Raw genomic sequence first — 20,944 nt, forward strand, 5'->3', positions numbered from 1 at the left:
TGCAATGATAATAATGTATTTCCATTCGGTCATATAGGACAAGCTTCATTCTCTTCACATAGTTACTAATGACTCAAGCATCTGGCTTTAATATACCCTACTTGCCTTTTTATTTAAAAATTGCCATGAACTAAATATCTCTCCTATAAAATTGATTCATTTATATTGAAGGCTGCCTTTTAACTTTTATCTTTTCTTGCTGCTACCCATCTATATATGTGGACAGTAGAAAACAAAATGTGAACACCCTTTTTAGTAGAAGGATTTCATCTCAAAAGTGAAGATTTTGAAAGTTGTTTGGTTGTTGAAGGAAACTAGCTTGGAATACTGCCACCGAGAAACTGAGTGGAAATTGTCCCTTTCAAAGGTGCCATTTTTATGAGCCAAGAATTTGATGTTTAACAGTTCATCTGGAGGGAATAACATGTAGTATAAAATTTGAAGTACATGTGTATAGTAACCTTATGAAGAAGAGCATTATTACTGATGCCATTGTGAATGGGGTAAAATTATTAACTGAATTACTTTAATAAAGTTTTCATGCACAGGCAGAATGAATTGACTAAGTTTCTACAGAATGATCTGCTCTACTTTGTAATTTGTAGTCCTTAAAAGACTTTAAGAAAAATTAAGTCCATCTTTATACTTAGGTTATGTAAGTCAGTCTTCTTTATTAAATTTTTATTTTTTTGATAAATTCCATTTTAATGTCTAATGGTAACTATATGATACACATTCAGGCATCTCTACTATATAAGCATTAAATAATTGCTTTTTTTATCCTTATAACTTCCAAACTATAAACACCTACAGGGAATTCTAATGTAGCAGAAACTGCATAACATTTATACAACCAATCATTGCATATTACTGCCATTTAAAGTGTACCCTGTTATATTATATACTGTGTATAGTGAAGTAATGTGTAGTTTTCCAGAACTACATTAAGACCTTTGTCTGATCAAAGTTTTTTCTTCATAATGACAAAGTAGTGTTTACTTATTATACTATTACAGTAAATGGATAAGTCACCAGTGGCAGTAAAAAGAAAGGGAATACTTTCTGAAAAGACTGCAGAATTTCATTTTGAATTTTAAGTGTCAGTTTTGGAACTCAGCTGCCAATAACGACCTCTGGCCTCAAATATGCAATTCTTCATATAGATGTTAAAATTATACTTGTATGATTGAATAAATGTTGATTTTTCCTAACTTGGTGTCAGTTTCAAAGGATAAGTCTCTTAGATACCATTATGAAATGCGAGTTTAGAATTGAAAAAAGAAACAAAAAAACAGTTAACTCTGTATTCAAGTTGAAATTCTCTTTATCCTATACAAACATATGTAAGCATTCTTTTGTTTATTTAACCATTCATTGATTCAAAAAACATTCATCGAGGGTCTGAACATTTGCTGTAGAAGCTAGAATGTAAGCTCCATAAATGCAGGACCTTTTCCTATTTTGTTAACCACTTCTACAGTAAGTATTAAGTACAGTATTTAGCACCACAGAAAATACTTACTCAGTAAATGAATGTTCTGTCCAGGTGGTTAGGCACTGTGCTAGGCACCTGGAGTACAAACAAAACACAGATTGTGGTTCCTGCACTGCAGAGGCATATGTCTCGTGGGAACCTTCACCACAATGGGATTCAGGATGAAATTTACTGTTTAGATAACTGCAAAAATATTACCTGTGATAGTTCAAAAGATTTCACACTGATAAAATACGCAGTAAGCAATCCCTTTCCCATGTATATATAATCCTCAAGACCCGAGAGAAATATTACTTGGGCAGGGGTTGTTTTGATATCATTTTTTAGGGCTGCTAGGAAGGGAAACTGTAGGATGGGAAGGAGAATTGGCATTAGTGGTAGGAATGTGGCAGAGCCATTATGGCTAATGCTGATCTACATCCTTTCTAATTCTTTGAACATGTAGTTAAATGTGCTGAGAGAATTTAGGGAGAGGGAATTATAACATTTGGAACTGGGCCTGAACCATAGGTGGATAATGGAATTCTTGCGGTAATTTTTCAATGCTCTGGCTAGTTCTAGGGCTCAACCACATCTGCCAGCACTGTGTCTTCCCAAACTGCCGATCTGATCTCCTCCAAATTTTGGCTCTTCCTGCCCAATTCTGCTGAATTTTTCAAAGCCAACAGGGGCCTGGCTTTGGATTGTCAGCAGCTGATATGTTCAAGACAGATGGCTTAGGATTTGCAAAAATGAACACCTGTAGTATGGTCAAGGCCAGGAAATACTCAAAGGTAAAAATAGCAAGATGGTTTGGCAAGAGCTCCTGTTGTATGAAGAAGTGAAATGAAATCATGGTGATTTTGTTTGGTTGGATTCAGTATTATCTTCATACTCTTGGATGAAAATGAATACACAACTAGGAACCTAGAATCTAAGTTGCAGGTTTCCTTTACTATCTCTTCCTTTTTGCTGGATCACGACTTTGATCTTCTTCCTGTCATTTGGTATATCTCTCCTTTCTTATTAACAAGAATATTCCTGACTCATTTGAAAATAAGAAGTAAAAGATAAGCAAGTTCTATGCTTTTCAGCTTTGCTTTTCAATTTTCATACTGTCTCAGTATGAAAACTTTTTTCTTATTGATGAAATTTCTAACTTCTGTCCTATTTCTCTATTTGGTACTAATTCATTTGTCCTTTTGGCAGTAACAAAGCTATATCCATAGCACTATGATGACTTGCTTTTCTAAAACAGACTTGGAAATGCACAGCATGAGTGATGACTTATTTACTCTAAATCTCAACCTCCTGATGGAACTTTTTAATTAACTTTATTGGGGTGACATTGATGAACAAGATCATATAGGTTTCAAGTGCACATTTCTGTGATACTGATCTGTATACATGTTGCTTTGCGTGCCCACCACCCAAAGTCAAATCATCTCCCATTCCCATATATCTGACCCCCTTTACCTTTTACTACCCATCAGCCACCTTCCTTCTTGTAACCCCACACTGTGGCCTGTGTCTATGAGTTTTTGTTTATTAGTTTTTCTTATTTGTTCAAGCGTTACTTTCAGTTTTTTGAATCAGCGAAGATTGATTGCTTTGACTGTCACTTCTACACTCTTGCATGCCTCTAAAAATTTAGACTCAGTATGAAGTAAATATTCATCATAATGGAAGTGAAATGGTAAATAGAATATGGATAAGAACTCAAAGAAAGTTGGCTAGGTACAAATAAGAACAGTTGGCTGACTGAACTGTATTCAACACAGCATAATTTAGTCTTGGGATGGAAATTGACTGTGACTTGCAGTTGTCAAAGCCTGAGCACTGAATGTTTTCACAGTCCCGCACCCCAGTCAGTGGATAGCTAGCTCCCAAACCCTGACACCCCAGTTTGCTCTCCTTGAGTCTCTGGCGGGCTCTATAATCTTCTGTCTTTAAGGAAGCTCTAAGTTAAAAATAATTTTTTTCGTGTGTCAGCATAATGAGATTTTTGCAGCCATTTTTAAAAAATCCAGACACTCTTTTTTCTTCTCTGTGTTAGATATTATTTTGTTCCAGTAAGTCTGTGGAAATGACAGTTGTCAGCAAGCATCCTTCCTCCCCTGGTCCTCATTCATCAGCCACCAGGAAGGCAGTTCCACTTCCCAGATGCCCTTTTCTTCCAATTCCCTCTCTCCATACATCTCTTTCCAGCTGTAAGAGAAGGAAAAGTGAACAAAGATCATTCACTTTTTCCTTTTCTCTCCTCCACCTATAACTTAAGAACCTACTACCTTCTGATCAGCAAACAGTTGCTTATGTTGACCAAATGAAATTTCTCAGCACGTTTCTTAATGTGTCTTAAAGGATCATATTACCTTCTTTCCTAATCAACAGCTAATTAAAACTGTGAGTCTTATGTTGAAATGATAGATGCCTTAAGGTTTTAGAACATCTCGCAAACTAATTATCAGCTCTATTTTCCTAAAACACAATTGTTTTCAATGTATTTAACCAACAGAACAATCCTTAAGCAGTAGTAGGAAATTTTTTTCAGATGTTCATCATCACATATCTTTACATTTATAAGGGGATGCAGTGGGGAGTGGAGTGAAACTATTACCTGTGATTTGAACATATCTCAAAGAGATTTGTCTAATAACATAACATTAAATAAATGGAAGACTAAAATCAGCTCTGCTCAGTCTGAAGATGGCCCACAGGGAGGTCAGCCCAGTTTTAGTGCAGTCATTGAGTTCCCTCTTCCAATGAGGCCGCGGGTACAGACAAATTGCATGGACTTCGCAACCCATTGGCCTTGGTTCATATGCTGACTCTACTGCTGCCTTTACCTGTGTGATCTTGGGCAGATTACGCAATGTCTCTGTGCCTCTTCTGAAAACCAAGGATGCTCATAGCCCCTACCGCATCGGGGCGTTGTGAGCCTTACATTTGCTAACATACGTATGGCACCGAGAGCCAGGCTTGGCACATGCTGAACACTTTGTATGTGCCCCTCTACTATCTGACTTACTTTAAAAATGTAGTCACAGGCTATTAGGAGAGGAGGACCCTTTATAATTAAAACTTAATAAATCAGCTTTAAGTTGTGTGTTACATGCGGTCTGTTGCATTGGAGCTGGCTGCTGACAGCCGTCTGAATGAATGGTGCACAATGCCCTGTCCTCCACAGCGCTTCTCTTAACGCTCACTTTTCTTGGCCTGATTTTTTTTCCTGGAATTTAGAAGGAAGCCCTTCATTACCTGCAGTGCCAGGCAGGGAAGAAGTAACTTTTCCCAGTGCTCCTGTTTCCTCCTGTCTAAATTTTAGATGAGGCTTAGTTTAAGCTTATGGCTCCTAAGGGAGTCGTGGGCTGCAGCTAAGGCTCCAACGCTATTTATAGGGTGACCTAGAATGGTTCTTCATCTGCACAGATTTTAAGAGCCTGGGAAGTCTAGATCTTCTTTCATGTAAGCAAAGCACGGGGTGCTGGGTCAGAATACTATAAGAGTATGCTTTCCCCTTCTCTTTATCTCATTGTATTTCTTCAATGCCCAATCTAGAAAACTAGGTCACGTGGTTTATATTTGAATGTTTTGCATGAGGTTTTTAAAAGAATCAGATACCAAAACCCATTAAAAACATCTTGCCCATGACATTGATTTAGATAAGTTAATATAACCACATTTGGTGAAAATTGTTTCTGATCTCTTGTATAAAATACTGTTCGAGATGAGGATACCAGTAGCTATCATTTATTGTTTATCTATCATTGGTTAGACATTATACTAGGTGTTAATCCACTTAGTATTCATGTTTATCATTGAATCTTTTCAACAACCCTGTGAGGTATTATTCCAACTTTATAAATAAAAAATGAAATTCCAAGAAGCTAGTAGCATTCACAAGATGACAACTAGTAGATTGTGTCTACCAGCACCTCCACCTAGCAGTGTCACTTCATCGCCCTACCCTCTCGTGAACTTCTGTTTTGTTGAAATGCCTTCACCCCTCTCAAAGCAGAGATGCCTTGTTGTCTCTTTTATGTGCTTTTTTTTTTCCTGCTTGCTAGTAAATTTATGCTTATATAAAGTGCCTTTGTTGACTCCAAGGTATTAAGTTATTTGATGTTATTATTCTAATGTATGCCCTTTCAAGATGCAGCCACAGAGGAAAAAGATTTCGCAAAGCTCATGCATTTCCAGATGAGTTTATAAATAGACGTGGCCTCATCCGGTCTCTTGAAATAGAAAGACACCAGGAGAGAGACCGTTTTCAGGCCTCTCTTTTCTTGACCAGGTCACTTCTTATTACGTCCTCATTGATGAGGGGAAGTAATTGTTACCCTCTGTCTTTTGAAGGTTTACTGGGTGCTGTTGGCTACAGAGGGAAGAAACAATAATCCGTTAGCCTCTTCCCATTTATCTCCTTTTAGGAGCAAGATAAAGCCACAGTAGCAGCTTGGAGGAAGACAGTGGAATGATTTAGCCCACTTTTATTTGATTCAACAAACATCAGTAAATGATTAGTCAGGCTTTAAGTATGAAATACTGTGGAGCACATTTACAGCTTTAGGTCATATTTAACTCAGCAGCAGCGATAGTAGTAATTCAGTGCAGTCCTACACCGAGTCACACTCTGAAGGATAGGACATTATGCCTAAGACATGCATTTATAAACTAGCTATCATTAACTCCCAACTACTTTTCTTAAAAAGTCAAAACAAAAATGTTTTCTAATAGTATTTCTTGGCATCTTCCCCATCTGCAACTTGTATTGTGTGTGTTCTTTCCACCCCTTTTCACTTTGGAGTTATTTGTTGGGGATTCATGTGAAAGGGATCACTGAATTAGTTTTCAGGGTCTTCTGACCAGTCTTCTGCTTGACTTCAAGCATTATAATTACTGGGAACATAGTAGCAGAAAAATCAAGGGCTTTAGAGTTAAACAAACATGTTGAGATCCTAGTCCTATATCTTACTATTCTCTCATCTCTAAAAAACAGACACAAGAATCCCAATCTTGTGTGGCCATTAAAAGCATAAAGAGGGATGGGGTATGTAGTAGCCTAGGCTAATGCCTGAAGTATGTCTGCATCACATGTTATAAGTGTGATCTTTCACTTCCCCATAATTGCCCATGTGTCCTGGTTCTAGAGACCTGAGTTTTGTAGTCATATAAGAATATAGGTTCCAAAGTCAGAGTCCAGACTTCAAGTTTCTTGTCCACTGCTTACTGACTTTTTCATCCTAGATTCAAAAGACATAAAAACTACTGATTATAATAGTACCTATTTCTAGGGTTATTTTACATGAGATGATGCATTTAAAATGTATAGCACATACAAAGCACTTAACACATGTTTGATGTTAACACTATTAATGGGAAAGTTGTCATTCAAAATGGCCCTACCTTATAAGGCTAATAAATAATCACCTCTCACAGGACAAGTGCAGATCTAAAGACTTTTATTGGCATTGAGTCGTACAGTTCCCTTAACAACCTGATGAGGTAGATAGTATTTCCAAACATCCTTATTTTTAAGGTGAAAAAAATTGAGGAGAGAAGAGATTAACTTTCCCAAAGGCCAATAGCTAGAAAAGGACAGAGCTAGAATTTGAATTCTGGCTTCCAGGTTTCAGGGTCCATATTCACAATCATTTGCGACATCTCATCTGCCTCACATTGCATTTTTCCACAGTGCAGCGAGGCAGGTGGGAAAGGTACCCCTGTTTCTAACTTTATAATGAAGCTACAGAGGGTCCAAAAGGCTGGGCTTCTGGGTGAAACTGCTCCCCTCAAGTCATAAAACAAAAAGCCAAACCTTCCTTCAGGGGTCCCAAAAGATCTCTAAGAAATCTTGACCGTGTATTTTCTGTGCATATGGGGAAGAAGGGAAAAGAATTTGCCTTGAAATCTCCTGTATTACCTTAAAAATTCACCTAGTTTAACATTTTACTTTATAACTGGTTGTTTGAATTTAAAAAGTATCTTTAAATTTTTTTGGTGCCGCGTATAATGTATGCTCCAAGAAAATGTGTCATGTTTCTCCTGCAAATTTTGTGTCTACCTGTTTAAGAACTTGGCCTTAAATATAAAGTTAGAAATGTTAAATTATAAAGATTCTTGAGAATCAGTAGACTCTATCTGACTTAATATCAGCACTTGGGACCCCTTTTTATGCAATAAAGATGTCACCTAATGATATGCATATGAGAGAAGAATCAAGATAAAGAAATTATTCTGGCAGCCATCCCGGTGAAAAATTGCTTCTACCCTGAACTCTTGATCCTGCACATTGATTTCTGGGAAGAACAATTATTAGCACATTTGGAGTCATTGCTTATGGTACCACTTATGGTGAAGTACAGTAGCTCAGGACTGGTGAGCAAATCCCCTCATCTTACCTTCTCCTTCCCTCACCCTAGGTACTCCAATTTTGCTAGAAAATTGTGGTCCTTTGAATGCTGTGTGCTTCCTTATACCTCCCAATTTTGTACACGCTGTCCCCTTGCTTTGGAATACCTTTGACAAGGTTAAAATCCAGCTTAGAGTTAATATGGGCGTATTAACTTCCAAATGTAGAATAAATGTATATGATTTTCAATTAAGAGAATGATGGGAGTGATTTAATAATTTAACATAACAAATGTTTATTGAATATTTGTTGAGTGACAATGTAGAGGATACAAAGATAAATAAGGAGTAGAGCCCACAAGCCTTGCATTTAAATGAATAATGAAGTTTTGGGAACATATTATAAACCAGTGACTTTATTGGGTGTTGGGAATACAAACATGAGCAAAATATTTTCCTGGACTTGCAAAATTTCCCAGATTTTCAAGGGAACCAAATATCCAAACAATAGCAAAAAAAAAAAAAAAAAAAAAAATTAAAATATGTGATCATATCAGATAAAGGCATGATAAATCCTGAGTGGGTTAGATGTAGGAAGGGTCTAAAAATTATATCATGGAAAGATATAAGGGCTGGACCACAAAGGAAAAAATATTATATTGCAAAAATTGTTGGATAGGACATCTCAGGGAGGGAAAATGGCATAAGCATCTTGCAATTTATTTAGGGACCCACAAAAAGAGTCCATACCAGGAATTAGATGTATACAAACTGTTAGAGTGACAGAAGAGCCTAAGTTATGTCTTTGGTTTTGTGATGATGCCCTCGTACCTATAATCAATAGGCAGTGGTTCCCTCATCCTCAAGGTTAGACACTGGAGCACAGTGGACAAAGCTCAGCTGCTATAAGTAGTCACATCTGTAGAGCTTACTCATCCACTGTCCCTGTGGGAGAAGGAAGGATCTTGTTCTCCTTCCACCTTTCAAGTTTTGCATGTCTACCTCTTACTGGCAGAACCTCTGCTGTATTCACAGCCATAGCTACAGCTTTCCTTCCCATTCAGTACAGGGCTGGAAGAACATAAAAAGGGATGGGAAAGGATGCTAGGACTCAATACATATTATCAGGCACATAGAACTGGGGAATATTAAAGTGAATAAGACGTGGGCCCTGCCTTCAGGCGGTTCCCTTTGTCAGCACAATAAAAGATGGTTTGAAAGAATGTTGTGCTCACAGGGTCAAGTGTAAAAGCTATTTTTACAGAAATGATTTAAACATTAAAAAAACTAGTTGGGGGTCATTTGTAGAATTTACCATTCTTTTACCACAGCACCAAGAAAACCCTGTTACCTTTAAGAATCAGAGATTTAAATCCATCCATAATCAATGAGGTTCTGGGTCTTTTTTTTTTTTTTAAGCAAATATATTAGAAAGTATAATCAATAAGTACTTAATATAATTTAAACTGAATTCTCCAACTACTTACAGAGAAATATTCCATTTCATGCCAGGAAACCTGTTTGGCAGATTATAATGTTGCAAGTAGTGAGAAAACATTAGTCACCTTGAAAGCTGATTGAATATAATCAATGATTAATGAAAAATTTGTGGTTCCTTTAATGACCATAGCTAAATCAGATTGAATTGAACCATAAATTTGGATGCTTTCTGAAATTGGGTCATGTAACAGTAAGCTTCATAAAGAAGAAAAATCAATTTTGTAATATTACTACGACTAGACTCATAACTCATGATTTGGAGTTTTTATTTAAATGTTTTTTACTATCTATTTTACATATTTGCATATATTTAATTGGGATGGCAGGGTTCTGAGCCATACATTTTCTTTCAGTTGATTTTATTTCAACCACATGAACAAACATCAGCATGGGTTCAATCCTTTAAGGGTAGAGATGATTTAATTATCATTTCAATGAAGAAAATAAGAATTTGGACTAATACAGGCTTCAGTATCAAGGCCTAGTTAAAATTAGTTGAACGGTTTTAACAATTCCATATATTTGATGACATCTTATGCTGCCCTGAGGATAAACTTGGCAAAACGGTAATCACATTTTGAAAAGCATGCTGTTGGTGTACTGACCTCGGGATTTATTACAGCTGCATGGCGCTATTTCTGAGACTGCGCTGTCAACTGCTGGCAGAAATTTTTGAGTAAACAAAAACGGTCTTCTATGGAACCACGAGCCAGTTCAGGGGAACAAATGCGGGGAGCGTGGGCCTGGAGAGGTGCACATTTACAGCCAACTTACTCCCTGCTTCATGGTGAGATTCCACCAAGAGCGGTGGTAATATTCCTGATCCCCGAGCTCCCACCTGTACCCAAAAATGTTTTTCTAGAGACTGCCATGGGCAAAGGCATCAGAGGAAAAGGCCAGATGCTCTATCCCTTCTCTTTTGTGTCCAGAGCCAAGAATCAGAGGCCAAGGGAAAAGTCAGAAGAAAGGATTAGGGCACTGAAAGCAGACTTGAGAGGAGGAGGTGAGAGACGGGGTGGGTAAGGGCATCTATACCCAAGTGGAAGGCATTCTTCATCTGTCAGTGTAGTCAATCATATGGAGAAAACCTTTTTAGTCAATTAAATATGACACTTAAAGACTGACATTTGACTAAAATATGGGTTAAATAAATTTGTGGTCTCATGACCACCATTTTGAAGCTCTTTAGGTAAAGAGAGAACTTGGGTTGTAAAATATCTTTAAAACAACAAGGATAATAATTATTATATGTTACAGAGAAAATAATCTTCAGCTGAGGTCAATAACAGCACCCCCTTCAGATGGGCGGCACACTGTGATTTGCCAGTAGCTCCACTGCTCATTCTAAAAGACAACCAGCATTTCATCCAGTTGCTCAAAACGTCAAAATTGGAGTCTTCCTTGGCACGTTTCTTCTTCTCACAGTCCTCATCCATTATTTGAGCAATCCTTCAGAGATCACCTTCAACGTATAAGTCCTACCCTCTTGTTCCACCATTCCCAACCTCGTCCTAGTCAGTGTTGTCAGTGGACTGTTTCAGTGGGCTCTTCCCTGGTCTCTTTTCTCACACTGAAGCCAACATTTTAAGTGCGAATCTAATTCTGTCTGCCCATAACACTCGAAAGGTTTTCAACGTTCAGTAAAATGAAATCAAAGCCTTTGACACCCCTCTAAGCTTCAGGTGACTTGCCCCACTTCTTCCAATGCTGACTTATTATTCTCACATTGACTCTTTACTGTTCCTTAAGCATCCCAGGATGCTCCCCACTCAGAGCTCTTGAACTTGTGTGTCCCTTCCTGGAATGTTGTGTCCCCAGAAATTTGTGAGCCTTTCTCTCACACATTATTCATATATCTTCTCAAAGGCTGTGTCCTCAGAGAAGGCTTCTCTGATCTCCTATTTAAATCCCCCAGGATGCTCACAGTTACATCCCTACTCTGCTTGTATTCCACCCTGATTGCACAGCTATAACTGACTTGATGCCATATATTTACTTACTTAGTGCTGTTTTATTACCATTTGTGAGCTCCATGGAGGTAAAGACTTCAGCTTCAGTACCTAGAACAGTACACGACCCACACTCAGTAATAAATGCTTATTTTATAAATGAATACATAAGTTTTTACTTTAGATGGAGCCTGTTTCATCTTTGGATGTTAACTTCATTGTAGGCAATGACGTTTGAGAACCACATCTTTGATAATATAACAAGAAGGACAAGGTATTACGTAATCTACTGACACAATTTTATTATTCCAGTTGTTCTAGTTCTCTTAAAAAGGTTCCTCTGTGTTTTGACCTCACCAGAGAGACCTGTAATAGCTAGCTTATATTCATAGAGGCACAGAATATTATCCTTGTATAGTCATGTTTAGATCCACTTTGACACTTTTCAAAAATTATTACTTTTTAATGTTTTCCAGAATTTTCTTTTACTTGTCCCAACTCCAAATATCAGAGATATTCTAATTTTAGGTCCAATGTTGACTATAATATTAAATCTTTCTTTTTTCCTTGGAGTAGTACCTTAAGGGTTTATTCTGCAGCAGACACCTTAAAATAGAGTTTCACAGAAGCTCATAGCAACAATAAACTTGAGAAGGATTCTAATGATGGCAAAAAGCAAAAATCACAGTTCACAGGAAAATTGCCAAAATATGGAATAGAGTCTACCTTCTATAGAAATATCTTTTTAGGAATGTTCTATAGCAGGGCTAGAAAAATACATGACCCCACAGAAAATTTATCATTCTCAGAGGCAGAAGAGGAAGATACTTGCATATGGTGAGTTTAAGATTCCTAAATATATTTTTCTCATTAGCTCTTTATAATTTTTTCAAAATTATTTTCATTTTGTGTTTAGGCAATAAAGATCAGAGCCAATATTTCAATGCAATGTTTGTGGAAGGGAAGGAATGTTGGAAATTAAGCTAGATGCCCTAGATTTCAAAGATTTGCTCTTCTGCTTAAAGCAACATGACCTAAATAAACTATTTAATACAGTAGATGGAGATTCTCATTTGCCACCATATTTGTTCACCCCTCCTTCCTGGCATGGCCATTTGACCAAAATTCTCACTGTATTATTTTGCTAGGGACACTATAGCAAAGTATCACAGTCTAGCCTAAAGAACAGAAATTTATTTTCTCACAATACTGAGTGCTGGCTGAGTTGGTTTTCTATGAGGCCTCTTTCCTTGATGATGGCCATTGTCTCTGTGTCTTCACATCATCTTTCCTATATGTGTGTCTCTGTTCAAATTTCTTCTCCCTAAAAGGTTATCAGTCATATTGGGTTAGGGCCTACCCTAATTGAGAGACTCTGGGTCCCTCGGAATGGATGAAGAAACTATTCAGACACTCACCATCTGAGCAAGGAAGGGACTTGGAAATGCATAAGGAAAACATGCAGCCCTTCCCCAAATGGTAGGGAGTGAAAGGGAAATGCAGATCAATACAGGGTTGAAACGTCCAGGTATTTTACACAAGGTCAAAAACATTTCCTCTTACTTAATCAGTCTGTTCTTCATATTTTACTGACAAGGATTTGAGGCTATTCAGAGAAAGACAGAGCAGGTTCCCTTGTCCTTAAAAGCCACATTGTATTTCCATTCTATCTATCTTTAAAATCCCCCAGAGGGTGGGATTCAGAGCGGGCATGAAAGATAAGAAACCTGCTGGTTAAGACCCAAGTTCACATTTTTGGGCAGGCTCCACACAGGTGGGGGGCAAAGTCTTTCAAACCACGCCTGCCTGTCTCCCACACCTAATGACCATGTTTTAATTTAAAGTCACATTCTAAGGTATTGGGGGTTAGGGCTTCAGCATACCAAATTTGGTGGGCAGTGGCAATTCAGCCCATCATACTTAGCAGTAATAAACAGAAGTAATAATGTGCAACTTTCATTTCATCCATTTCAAAGAAGCTTGTCCCAGATTTGCTTTGTCTTTTCCCTCTTGTTGCCTAAAACAGCAAAGACTAGATCCACCTTGAAGGCCACCTGTTGGGCACCCAGTAACAGGGATTGCCAAGAGGTCTTCTGTAAGTGGAGCCTACCTTTCCACCTTGAACTGCAGTGGAAAAGAGAAATATACCTGACTTTGTTAGACCCATATCACTGATGTCTGTTTATTATAGTACCTCATTGTTTACTCTAAAATATTTAACATTTTTGCCTGAGCCCCCAACTTTTTTCATCTCAAAAAATTGGAGTAAGAAATGTGCTCAGACTATTGTATAAAAAATAACACCTATGTGCGTGACTATTCAGCGTAATGATGGCACCAAGATTCTAATGGGAACGATTTTCTTCATTCTACTTCGAGAGAAGCCTTACTGTGTTAATGCATGTAAAATTGTTTTATAAATTGAAAAAATCGTTCAAATATGAGGATTTATTGTTATTAATTCTTTAATCTTGAAACTCTAATTATAGAATTTAGTGACAAGCTCCAAGAGGTATTTGAAAACAGACTTTTTAGTACATGTGATTATTTTTCTTCTTTTAAATGTCCAATGTTAAGAAACACTGAATTCAAGTCCATAATCAGGCTGGGTAAAATCCAGGCTCTTTGGGGGCTGGCACAAAGGTTTTTCTGGCCCAAGACACAGCCCTGGAGGAGCAGAATGGAAGGGCCACTGCTGATGGGGATGAGAGAGGTTGAGGGAAAGCCTCGCAAAGTCACTAGGGTGCTAGCAACAGAGGTCAGGAGGTGGAGACAGAGGGATGGATTGATTCTGTGGGAAACGGCTGCTGCTTCCTGCATGTGCTTCAACCTTTGCTTATCCCACTGGTTCTTAGCTCCTCAAGGTGGCCTCCCCTCATTTGCCTGCTGGGTCTCATTAAAAAGGTGCCATAAAAGGAGTATAGAGATTTTTCTAGTTCAGCACCTCCTTGTGTGGGTGATAAAGCTGAGATCTAGGGAGAAAAAGGGAGATGCTGTGGCCAAGATCACACTGCTAGTCAGTATAACCAGGCTGGAATCTGGCTCTGCCTTGCTCTGTCCAACAAATGACCCCGGTTACAATGTCATCCCCAAGGGGAGTAAGAGTACCCAGAGTGAGAATTTTTCAGCCACATCATGGCTCCACCACTCTACCACTTTCTCCTCAGTCTCCTCCATTTCTTCCTCCTTTTTCCCCTCCTTCTTCTCCTTCTCTCCCTCCTCTCTCTCTATTTTCTATTGTTACCAAAATTAAACATGTCCGCAGTTTGAAGAGACAGCTCATTTTATAGGATTGATTATAAACAGCAGCACTTCCCTACCCACTCTACTTTATTTCTTCATCGATTAAAGAAACCACTTTTTTCTATTGGCTCATTATTTGGGTATTATCATTCAATGGTTGAAATAACATTAAATGTTTCTCTAGATAACAGTAATTTTTTTTTTATTTTGGACATCATCTATGAACTTCCCATTTTCAAAGATGTTTTTTTTTTTTTTTATGGTGCCATGATCTTACTGAAGGCAAACCTCTGTGAAAATTTAATTCATATTACATTTGTATCTATGTTAGGTACAACAAAGGTTTATCTCTACAATAATGGCTGGCATCAGAATATTTTTAATTAGTATAATTTCTAAGAAAAAATAGCAATATATTTTATGAAAGTTGAAAACCAAAGGAATATTCTATTGTCCCCCAGCATGCACATGGTTTCTGCATTCAAGAATTCTAGTGGAAATATCACCATAAAATCAAATGTTCATTGAGTTCACACTTAATCTGTTTCTTCAATAAAAGGTCACAGTGGCTTCTGTCATTTCTGCATTTATGGAAGATTTAAGAATATAAATTTCATAACATTTCCTATATAAAGTGAGGCCTTTACATTAACTGAATAGGGCTTTAAAATTTATTCAAATTTCTTATTGGTCAAAGATGAATCTTTAGCACTTTTGTTTACCTCACTGCCTCTTATCACACGTTCATATGCTTCCTGTCCCCCATTTTACTCATACACTGACTTGGAAGTTTGGCTGTATCATTAGTTCATAATTGCATTATTATGACTAGAGTTGTATAATACGGATATCGAGAACATGGCATCTGAAGCCAAAATGCCTGTGTTCAAAATCTGCCTATACTGTTGACTAGCTTTGTGACCTTTGATAATTCACCAAATTCAGTTGCCTTACCTATAAAATGAAGAAATACTCATACACACCTTCCAAGTTTGGTATGAGGTTTAAATGAACTAACACATTTAAATGTTATGAGATCATGACTGCACCTGAAAGTAATAGGTACATTTTTGTCAAAGCTTAGCCGTGTTATGTATAATCACCTTTATTTTTCTGAGGAATGTTTCCTCTATAATTCATGCTTGTCTTGATTTTCTGTATAAATAATTTAACCCCACATTTTAGCCCATGTTGATGTAAGATGTCTAAGTAATCTCTCAAGATATCCAGGTACACTCATAGTCTGTTGACTTTATTGTCTCGATGAAGTCTTTCCTGGGAATTGGGGAACCACTCCAACATACTGGTCCCTTTCTATGCCTGTTTCACAGCTGCCATCCTGGGGGATTGCACTGCACTTTCCTCCTGGGGATTTTTTTAGCATCTTCCCAGTTTGAAAGGCCTGCTTCCTGTAGCCCATGTCTTTCATTTTTCTCTTTAGAAAGAGAACGTAAGAGAACATACCGTTTTGAGAACATCCATGTCATAAAATGTTTTCCTTCTAATCTCCCTCTTAATTGATAGTTTGGTCCACTTAGTGTTTAGTTTTCAAATAATTTCCATCCAGAATATTGAAGGCATTCTTTACTTGCTTTCTAAGTGATTATTTTGAGAAATCAAAGTCTTCTGATTTCTGATACTTTGTGAGTGTGTGATCTGCTTATTTTGCCCAGAGTCTTGTGAGATCTTCTCTTCCTCCCAGGTGTCCTGAGATGTAGTTATTTTGTGCTTGGGCTCTGGTCTGCGTTTCTTTTTCATTCATTGTTCTGGAAACTAATGAGCTCTTTCAGGATAGAAACCCAAACATGTATAGATTTATGTATGTACGTATTTATTTATTTTGATAACTTTCCTTTCTCCATTTCCCCTTTCCTCTCTTTCTAGAACACCTGGTATTCATATACTGGAGCAGTTAAACTAGGTCTTAAATGTCATAACTTTTCTTTTTGCTTGTTTTCTGAGACAGGATCTCAACTTTCTATTGCAAACTTCTTTTAATGTTATTCATTCAAACTATTATATTTAAATGTTTAAGTGATCATTTTGGTCTCTGTTGCTTTCTGTTTCATTAAATTCTGTTTTTGCTTCCTGGTTGCAATATTGTTATTCCTTTTTCATGAATTGATTGGATTCACCAAAAGTCTACCTAGAGTGTTTCAGCATCCCAAGAGCTGAGTGGGAGAAGCAGGCAAAGGATTTCCCTGTCCACTGTGCCTAGATCTACCCAGTCCTCTTGTTTTCACTGTGGTAGGTCCAACTTCATTTGTCCTGGTATCTTCCAGTCCAGAAACCTTTATTCTATCATCTCTGAAAAACAAAACTCCAGACTTGGCTGAGGTAGGAGAAGGAAAATGCCCAGCATCCCAAATAGAGACCTGAGATTCTAACAGTTTCATACATGACATTTTCAATCAAGTATCTTCTTTTCATCCTGCAAGTCACCCCACAGCTGAAGGTCATTTATATTGCTAGTTCCTGGGCCTTTGGGAGCTGTTTTGTGACTCTCGTCTTTCCCTTCTTCTCTTCTTATCCACAGAGACTTAGGTGTTAGACATTTTTTTTTTCTTTCCTTTTGTTATAGTGGAGTTCCAAGAGAGAAAGCAACAGTGACCATGAGTCTGCTCCCCTGGAATAGAAACCCATGGTCATTATTTGTGGGTAACCTTACTTCTACGAAGGGGTCAGAATCATCTCTAACTAGCTTCACCCAGAGGCTAAGCGTTTACTCTTTATGTGACCCACTTGAAGTTTTCCATATTTAGTGCCCTTTTATATAGTAGGAGATAATCAACATCTATATATCAGGGCATCCGAGAAAGTAAAATGAGTTAAGTACATACATATCTTCATACATAAAGTTCATAGCACTGAGTCTGGCACATATGAGGCATTCAGTAAACACCAACTCCTTCACAGCCTTTAGAATGAGATCATAAAACAATTTTTAAAAGACAGACAAAGGTAGTTCCCCTTACCTTTTCCTTTTCCACTCATAATCCTTCGGACCTACTTCTCAAAGCTGCTAAAATTCTCTGTCTAGGATTATAAAATCCTCCCATATTCAAGTCAGTAGCAGAAGGACTTCTTTGGTTTATACCTGCTTCTCACATATTAAGATTCTCAGTATTGGCAGGGAGGTAAGACTTGGTAAAACACAGGCCCAGCTTCAAAGACCTCACACCTAGACGCTTGGAACTAGCGGTTTAATGTGTAGGACAGGCCCGTTCCAATGACAAATGGGCTAAAAAAGCCCCTATTAGGAAAACATAGATTCCCTCCTGGGAATCAAGAGGCTATGAAAATATGCCTGTATTTACATGATATTGGAGAGTTTGTGCATTTAAAAAAAAATTTATTGAATTTATTGAGGTGACATTGGTTAATAAAGTTATATAGGTTTCAGGTGTACAGTTCTGTAATACATCACCTGTATTGTGTGTTCACCACCCCAAGTCAAGTCTCCTTCCATCACCATTTGTCCCCCTTTTCCCTCTTCTACCTCCCCAACCCCCTTTTCTTCTGATAACTCTGATTAGCTCTTTATTTGTGCTGTTCTAGGGCCCCTTTTCCTTTTGTACTTTGATGAAAGAAATGCCTCCTTTCTCCTTCCCTTGCCTAGATGCCTTGGATTCCCCCATGAGATTGAACACATTCATGAAGATGTGACAGCAGAGAATATCTTCATGCATTCAAAGGACCTGACCCAGGTAAGAGCTGGGTCCTGCTCATGCTTCCCTGCACTCATTTTATATCCCTGACCAACTAAAATTCCTTGAAACCAAAAATCATGTTCATGCATGTTTACTCCTAATAGTGGTAGCTCCTGTTTAATAACAACAAGACAATAGGTAAATGATACTCTCAGGATTTTCCCAACTAAATGTAGTGGACTGGATGATTGGCCTTGATTCTCCTCTCCCTGTTGCGTAGCAGAAGTATGGAGCATCCATAGTCCTCCTCAGCCTCGTGGTGAGTGGAACGTATTACCCCAAACTTTCGGCTTTGGTCATGGGATTGCTAATAGATGTGCTACAGTCAGGGGCTGGAAATCTGCTACACAGTTTGCTTCCCTTCCTGGGCTTCTGTTGTTACCATGAGAAGAATGTATTGCAGGCTCTTCTCATTGTACCCCCAGCTTAGCCCCTTCAGTTGGTCTGCAGACTTCTAGACTGACGTGGCACCAGCTCAGCTGACCAGCAGATGCAGGAGAAATAAATGCTTTTATAAGCTTTTCAGTTTTGTGGTACTTTGGCATGCACCATTATGGAAAACATGTCAGACTAAGGCTAATAAAACTCTACAATGATCTATATTTTTAGCTGTTCGTATGGCTGTAATACAAATTTATCTCTCAGAAGGCTCCCATGTTGCACTTAATCAAAGTATTATGTAGTTCCTTATCATTATTATTAAATGATAACACTACTGAATGCCTTTCCTATTTAATGTCTTTCTTACTTAATATTTTCCTTTTCTGCTGACCTCTATGTTTTGTGATGTCAGTGACTATGTCTGATTTATTTCTTATTATACCTCAGTGACTATCAGGATACTTAGTACATAGGAAGTGACCAATTCATATTAGTCAAATAAATGAAGAAAGAAGAATAGACCTTTAAAATGCTTGGTAAAGGTATTTATCCCCTCATCTAAAGAATGAAGATATAAAGGCACCCCAAAATTGGCATATGATAGAAGAGAGATAATAAGACTTTAAAATCTATCTGATTCTTGGGCTGAAAGTTTAGAACTCATGATCATGATAATGGGGGAACATTTCAGACAACAGAGCCCGAAGGGCTCCTATTTTTTGACATGGTGTTTTAGGAATTAATGTCTATATACAATGGCAAGACTGAGTAATTTTCCAGGGAACAGGTTATTTGGCCAAATGAGTCATTTTCCTGGTCATGCTGTGCATCCTTCTGTATGTTATTTCATCTTTTATTCATCAGATAGGCTAAAGGAAAGAGCAGGAACCGAAGGAAAAGGACAAGAAGGTTATTTTCTAGGACTCAAAAGGGAGGGTATTACATGACTAAGGAAAGTTAACAACATGTACGTATGGTCATCGCTGTTGATGATGAATGCCTTATATCTGGTGAGCGCGAAGCTGAATGTCTGGAACAGAAGGGAGAAGAGTTGGGTAACTCTTTGAGGGTACCTGCCCCTGTACAGGAAGTAGACAAATGTTCACATTCTTAATTTTCAGGCGATGCCTCTTTGAAGCAGGCTATTTGCTGTCACTTTGGGAAAACTGAGGCAACTCAGCGGACTGTCTAGAACTATGCTGTGGTTGTTAGAATTAAGTTTAGTTATATTTGGATGGGAGAAAATTTTATGTGTTGTCCCACAGTTTGGAGAGAGAATGTTAAGCTGAGGTGGGATGGAGCTGGGGCTGGGAATTCAGATGGAGGAAGAAGGAACTGCAGGCCAGTGAGTGCTTTTTTTTCTTAAATCATCTTTAATTATGCAATTTGTGGTGAGTCATTTGCTCTTTGTTTTATAAGTCTCAGAATTATCCAGTTTGTGTTTCAGTTTTGACTTCTATGGTTGGGAGTCTTTGGTAATTGTTCCACTTTTACAGCAACCAATTATTGTGACTTCAAGGTGAACCAAAGAGATAGAGACAAAATAAAAGCACAGATATGAAACAGAGAGACATATGGTTTGTTGGTAACAGTGTGACTTTGGAAAAGGCATTTCTCTCCAGGAAGTGCCTTTGCCGTCCCTTGAGAGTATAACTCTCATTACTTTGTTCCTGTTGAGATGATTCTTGACACCATAGGTCCAGGGGAACTCAGCCATATACTGAATAACCCTGAAGAAGATATCCAAACTCATTTACAATTTTAAGCTGTTAGTGTGTCCTCCCTCAATGAAACTTCCCGTTTTGTCCTAGACACGGAGTGATAAAGTTAATGGAATTGGCTGGTGTTCTGCCTCTTTGTAGGCTCAAGTGTTGTATTTCATTATGAACAATGGAAATACAAGTGATGTTCTAAAACAGCAGCTCATGACACCAGACCCATGCTCCCAACCCAAAGAAGCTTGTTGAAATTTTGTTAAATTAATAAAATGCTTATATTTTTGTCACTAGAAAAATTCTCCAAATCTTTTACATAATATTGCATTTAAGTTCTGTGATTGATCTAGCTACACAATAAATAATAAATTCATCAGTCAATTTTCTAGATAACTGGGGATTATATTGTAGTGTTTAAAGTAAAAACATGGACACTGTTTTATGAAACTCTTTTTAAATTCATGAAATACATTTTTGCTTTATTGAACTGACTGTGTGCAGTATAAGTTAACCTTTCCTCAGTGACTGATCGTGATTCTTATGTTTGTAATTCTCACAGTAAGATGCATGCATCATGCATTTTTTATACATTTATGGTTGATTATCAGCTCTAATATTTTC

Source organism: Furipterus horrens, unplaced genomic scaffold (genome assembly GCF_987537825.1).
Source record: "Furipterus horrens unplaced genomic scaffold, mFurHor1.1.pri manual_scaffold_2, whole genome shotgun sequence".
NCBI lineage: Eukaryota > Metazoa > Chordata > Mammalia > Chiroptera > Furipteridae > Furipterus > Furipterus horrens.